Genomic DNA, 6,391 nt, shown 5'->3' with positions numbered 1-6,391 from the left:
CCTTCCCAACCTCTAGATCTTATGACCTTTCTGTCCTCTGTTCTGCAAAGTTCTCTGAAGCCTGTGGGGGAGAGGATGTGGTAGAGATGTCCAGTTTAGGGTTGAGCACTCTATAGCTACTCATTCTCTGTACTCTGACCAGCTGTGAGCACCTGCATTAATCACTACCCACTGTAAAAAGGAGAATTTCTGATGATGGTTGTATAGCTAAACATTTGGAAAGCAGTGTGTCCATTTAGCAAAGTACTAGCAAAATGTATTTCCCTAGGTTTTATGTTGTCCTCAGTCACTGATTTTTCTTGACCAACTTTACAGTATCAGGCATGGATTTTGTTCTTTGAAGTGGGCCTTAAACATGGTCAGAAAGTAGTTGGTCACCACATTCATGCCACTATTGCACCAATGGACATATCTTGCACAGTCCACAGCTGGGTAAGACTTTTGATAACTTTTCTCCCCCAAGAGCCTGTTTAGCATCTTCTAGCACCATGAAAGCTAGCTAGTATTGAAGAAATGTCCATCTCAGCTTCAAATTTGATTTCTCCATATCCTGACTCACATGTGTGGTGTGTTTAGCAACAGGATCTTACCATCATGTTCTGATGGGTAACCATGAACAATGGTTGTGGCGGTTTGAATATGCTTGGCCCACAGGAAGTGGCACTATTAGGAAGTATGGTCTTGTTGGTGTTGGTGTGGCCTGTCAGAGAAAGTGAGCCACTCTAGGGGTGGGCTTTGAGGTCCTTTGCTTAAGTTCTGCCCAGGGTGGAAGAAACACTCTTTCTGGCTGCCTTCATATCAAGATATAGAACTCTTCAGCTCCTCCAACACCATATCTGCCTGGATGCTACTATGCTTCCCACCATGACGCTAATGGACTAAACTTCTAAAAAGTGTAAGCCAGCTCCAGTTAAATGTTCCCTTTATAAGAATTGCCTTGGTCATGGTGTCTCTTCATAGAAATGGAAACCATAACTAAGATAGGGGTGTTCATTTTTTAAAAATCATCTTAATACAAGCTAAGGTTATTGAGGAAGGAGGAATCTCAATTGAGAAAATGCCTCTATAAAATAGAACTGTAGGCAAGTTTGTAGGAGCAGTTTCTAGATAGATGCTTGGCATGGGGAGAGCTTAGCTCACTGTGGGCAGTGCTGCACCTGGGCAGGTGATACTGGGATGTCAAGAAAGCAGGATAAGTGAGGCATGCGGAATAAGCCAGCAAGCATCACCCTCTATGCCTTCTGCAGTAGTTCCTGCCTCCAGGTTTCGGCCTAGAGTTCTTGTCCCGACTTCCCTTTATGGTAGACTGTAAGCTGTAAGCTGCAATAACCCTTTCCTCCCCTAGTTGTTTTTGGTCATGGTGTTTTATTACAGCAACAGAAAGTAAACTAAGATAAGTGGCAATATTCCCTTTTTAAAAGGGTTTATGGCACCATCACTCTGGACAACAACTCAAACGGTGCTATCTCACACATAAACTGGGCTCTTTATTAGATAGCATATAGTGCCAAGGAGCCTTATTTCTCTCCATATAAGACCAATAATTACACTTAAAAAATCTCTTGCTGTGTCATTGGTCCCTTTCAAGTGTTTCTGGCTCCTACAGATACTCCAAGCTGACCACACATTTCTAAGGATTTGAAGCTAGGATTCACATATGAGACTAAACGTGACATTTGTCTGGGCTACTTAAGTTGGCATGATTTTTTCTAGTTCTATCCATTTATGAACAATTTTTCATGATTTCATTTTTCTTTACAGTTCCATAAAATTCCATTGTGTATATGTATCACACTTTCCCTATCCTTTAGTTAGCTGATAAAAATCTATGTGCTGTTTCCACATTTCAAGAATCTGCCTGTTTCTGCCTTCTCCATCCTACACTGGAATTATAAAGACACATGGTGCCAAGCCTGGGGTCTGAACTAAGGCCCTTATACTTAATGCAGCAAGCACCTTATCAACTGTGGCATCTCCAGAGATACATACTGCTGTGGGGTGTAGCTTTAGTTCTGTCCTAATCATTGCTCTGAAATTTTCATTGGGCAAGTAAGCTACAATTTGTCTAGCCATCCTTTTATTGATGGGCATGGTACCTGTAGTTCTTTCTTAACAGTGATGTGGTAGGTATGCTTACATTTTGCTGATAGGGCTAGAATCCAGAGCCCTGGGGACCTAAATACTTTACTACTAAGATATGTCCCCACACGTGGAGGAACAAGACCAGTGCAGAAAAATAAGTTGGTCTTCTTTGAATTGCTACCCTAATCATCCTGGGTCTTTTTTTTTTTAATATTCTTAACAGTGGGAAATAACTGAATAACAGTTACACATTTAACTCTGCAATTAGGGAATAGATTAAGATTTAATGTATGCTATGAAGGACAAATATGGAATACATCCACGAGATGGAAAAAAGAGTATTTTCTAGGAAAGTCAAATGTCAGTCTGGCCCAGTGGGTGGAAAAATTCATAAGGGAGATATAAAATCAAGAGTTACTGGGACTTTAATAATAGGAAACAAAATGAACACAGTGATGAGCTATTTTAGCAGAACCAGAACCATGGAAGTATAAAGCAAGTCGGAAAAAGACGCTGTCCGGGCAGTGATGGCACACGCCTTTAATCCCAGCACTTGGGAGGCAGAGGCAGGCGGATTTCTGAGTTCTAGGCTAGCCTGGTCTACAGAGTGAGTTCCAGGACAGCCAGGGCTATACAGAGAAACCCTGTCTCGAAAAACCAAAAAAAAATAAAAAATAAAAATAAAAAAAATAAAAAAAATAAAAAAAATGAAAAGAAAGAAAGAAAGAAAGAAAAAAGAAAAAAAAAAGGATGATGGTACATTTGTTTACGTTCCCTGTTGTGCAGAGGTATTGATTGCTGAAACAGCCCCTAAGTTACTAAAGAAGAAGGTGATCCCAGCCTTACTCTACAGGGAGGGAGGATTAAAAATAGGAAGTGAGGCTTCCAAGAGCTGGCAGCCGTGGAGTATTGTGGGTGAACACAGCAATTTGCAGCAGCCTGTGAGAAGATGGATGCTTCCACACAGAAGGCCTTGGGGACACTGAGAAGGGATTGAGGCAAGGTGACTCTGGGGGAGCACTGAAGGTAAAGGCCATTGTCTGTTCTAGAACAAGGGAGGGGCTTTAGTATGAATAAAGGCTGTTGACTAACTGTTAAGAAATAAGAATGCACACTCATACATGTAATTAACAAGGAGAGTCAAAAATGCTTGCTGTCGGAGGGAAAATGAAGAAGCCAGACCCTAGGACAATGATGTGTCCGTTTGACTTGAGCCAGAATAAACTCGCCAAGTTTCTTGATTCCCAGGGGGCACAGCTTTTTCATTTTCGTGCCAAAAGACCATCTCCTAGGATATGGAGACCATCTGTGTCAAGGAGCAAAGCCCTTAAAGATGATTTCAATGTAAAATGCAGCGTGACGGGGGCCATATTGTCTGACACTGTCCAACCCCTTTCGTATTTCAACAAGTTAAGCACAAAGGAAGTAAAAAACGACCAGCAACAATGAACCAGAATTCCCAGACAGCTCCAGGGGAGAGGGAGAAGGCTTTGACAGAATTAAGACAAGTCAGTATGGATGTGCACAAAGGTGTCTAAACCCACTAAGTACAGGGTTTGAAGTGAGCAAAGAAAGATGACCAGCTTAGTGAGAAACCACAGCCATGGGCCCCATGCTGCCACAGCTCCTTGCCACTGGGGATCACAGTGGGAAGGGGAGAGACTGCCTTCCCTGCTCACATACAGGCTACCAGCTTGCATGAGCCCTTGTCCCGCAAGCCTTTGCAGCTGCCAGAATTAATTCTGCTCAGGCCTTGTCACTTTCAAGCAGTAGCTCAGCTGGGCTTGATGGCATCAGCTCCATAATCCACAAACTCTTGTCTTTCATACTTCAATAATTAGAGTCAAAATGGTATGATGTTTGGGGCTTGAGTTCAGGAGAGTAAGAGAGTATATAGGGCAGAGGTTCACAATCTTCCTAATGCTGTGACCCTTTACTAAAGTTCTTTATGCTGTGGTGACCCCCAACTACAACATTATTTTTGTTGCTACTTCATAACTCTAATTTTACTACTGTTATAAATCACAATATAAATATCTGATATACAGGATATCAGGTTGAGCTACTGATATAGATGAAACAAGACTGCTATGAGCTCATCATTGCAGTCAGGAGAGGTGCCTTTGGAAACTTATTATATACTGTTCTTTGCATCTGTTGGGAAATTCCCATTAAAGGATTTTTTGCCAATAAAGGCAAAAGAAAGAATTCATCTCTCAGTACTCGCTCCTTATAGAAAATTCTTAACAAGCATTTCTAGCTGTGGGGTTTGGGCAGGACATTGGGAGGCAGGCAGATGGATGAACCTTGTTATTCAGTCAAAATCACTTGGAGAAGATAGAACACAGACAGGCATGGCTACAGAGTTTGGGAGAAAAAGTGGCATGAGAGAAAGAGAGAAGAAAAAACCAATCTGGTTGGTGCACTTTGAAAGCAATTATTGGGAGAAGGATTTGAACTGCTCCCCAAAAGAAGAAGTTGTGTTAGGTGGTTCTGGGGGACACAAATGTGGTGGGTAACCTTGGTTGTCAACTTGACTACATTTGACCACACTCAAACAGCCAGGCATGTCTGTGATTTATTTTCTTAATTGGATTGTTTTGGGATGGGAAGAGCCACCCTAAAATGGGCCACACCTTTTTCTAGCAGCCTAAATAAAGTACGTGGAAAAGCACATAGAAGAAGGATGATTACGCTTTTTGCCTGCTTGCCCTTACTCTAGTTGGCAAGTTCATCTATCGTCTGCTGAAGCATTTCTTCAATGCTGTAAAATTTGTATGGCTGGGAAAGGCTTTGACTAGAAAAACTGACACTTTGGTAAATAAAATAGATGATTCCTAACTTGGTAACTGCATATTCACAATAAACTGAAAAGCCAAACTGGAATTGCAATTTTTATACTCTGGAATTCTGGGATGGAACTAGGCTCTATGGTAAGAGTGCCAAAATCTTCATCCTTTTCTTTCCCTACCCTCAATTTCATTCTCTACCACAGTAGGCTTCACGCACAGTCAAGTATCTGTCTCAGTTCTCATGTAGAAAATTTATCAAAACTGCACAAGCAGCCCCACATGGGGCACAGGTCCACTCACCATTTTTGAGAAGATGGAAATAAAGAAGAGTGACAATCAGGTCCTTGAAGAAGGTTTGGACTCGTTAAGAGAAAACTAATAAACTCAAACATCTCTATTCTGTTTGGACTAGGAGCAGGATGATGAGGACCTAGGTTCTGGGTGGACATTCTTTCTTGGTCCTTCAGAATCTCCTCTTCCTCTGTTAGAGGAAGGCCAGATGTAGGACCTCAAAAACATGGTATGCAGGACAAAGACCCTGCTTATTATTCTCTAAATCTTCAAACTCCTACTTTAAAAAGTAAATGAGTATAATAAAAATGACAAAGAAAACCCCCAACATTCAAACATACTCCTGTTGGCAAGGCAAACCAATGCCACACAGCATTGTCCACTCCTCCATATGTTAGGCATCTAGCATGTAATCACATCGTGAATAATAATGTAGCTTCTTTGATTTCTCTCCCTCCAAAAGAACTGAGTAGACATTTGAAATTGCTTTTGAGGGGAGGTGGATCAGAAAGATATCGAAACGATGTCACAACATTTTGAAAACTTGTTCATGAGCAAATCTTAAGCATGCAATAAGAATTCCTTTTCATAAAAAACATTAATATTGTATATCTCGAGCTGAAGTCTACCTCAAACAGGAGTGAAGGTGAGTAAGCCAATTCACATTGAATTAAAGCAGAAGAAAAGGGGCATGGATGTGCGGCAGTGACAGATCTTTGCTCCACATGTGGGAAGCCCTTTGTTTCATTCCGAGCTTGAATACATGCACATGCGCGAACACACACACACACACACACACACACACACACACGAAAAAATATTTGTCTTATCCTCAAGGATAACGTACATTTCTTGCCAGTTTCTACCTCTCATGGCACCAATTTGCCTCAAACTATTTCTCATGAATAATGTGTTAATTATAACTAATTACTGGCCATTTGTTATAGGAAAGTAAGTGACTGGAAGGATCACAACAACCAAGTTTGACATGATGAAACTGTGTTTCTATTCACATATTCTACAGTTAACCCTGTGAAAACAGTGGAGCAGTGGAGTTCAAAGGCAGGCTTTAGAGCCACAAGGCTTGAGTTCATGCCCCAATTTTGCCATATGAAAACTCTGTGACTTTATAACCTGTGAGGCGCGCGCGTGTAGTGTCTCGCCGGCAAAAACATACACACACACACACACACACACACACACACACCAGAATCCTTCCGTAGAAA

The sequence above is a fragment of the Grammomys surdaster genome, unplaced genomic scaffold (genome assembly GCF_004785775.1).
Source record: "Grammomys surdaster isolate TR1022 unplaced genomic scaffold, NIH_TR_1.0 274, whole genome shotgun sequence".
Classification (NCBI taxonomy): domain Eukaryota; kingdom Metazoa; phylum Chordata; class Mammalia; order Rodentia; family Muridae; genus Grammomys; species Grammomys surdaster.
The sequence above is the reverse complement of the archived record's forward strand: the minus strand, read 5'-3'. Positions refer to the sequence as shown.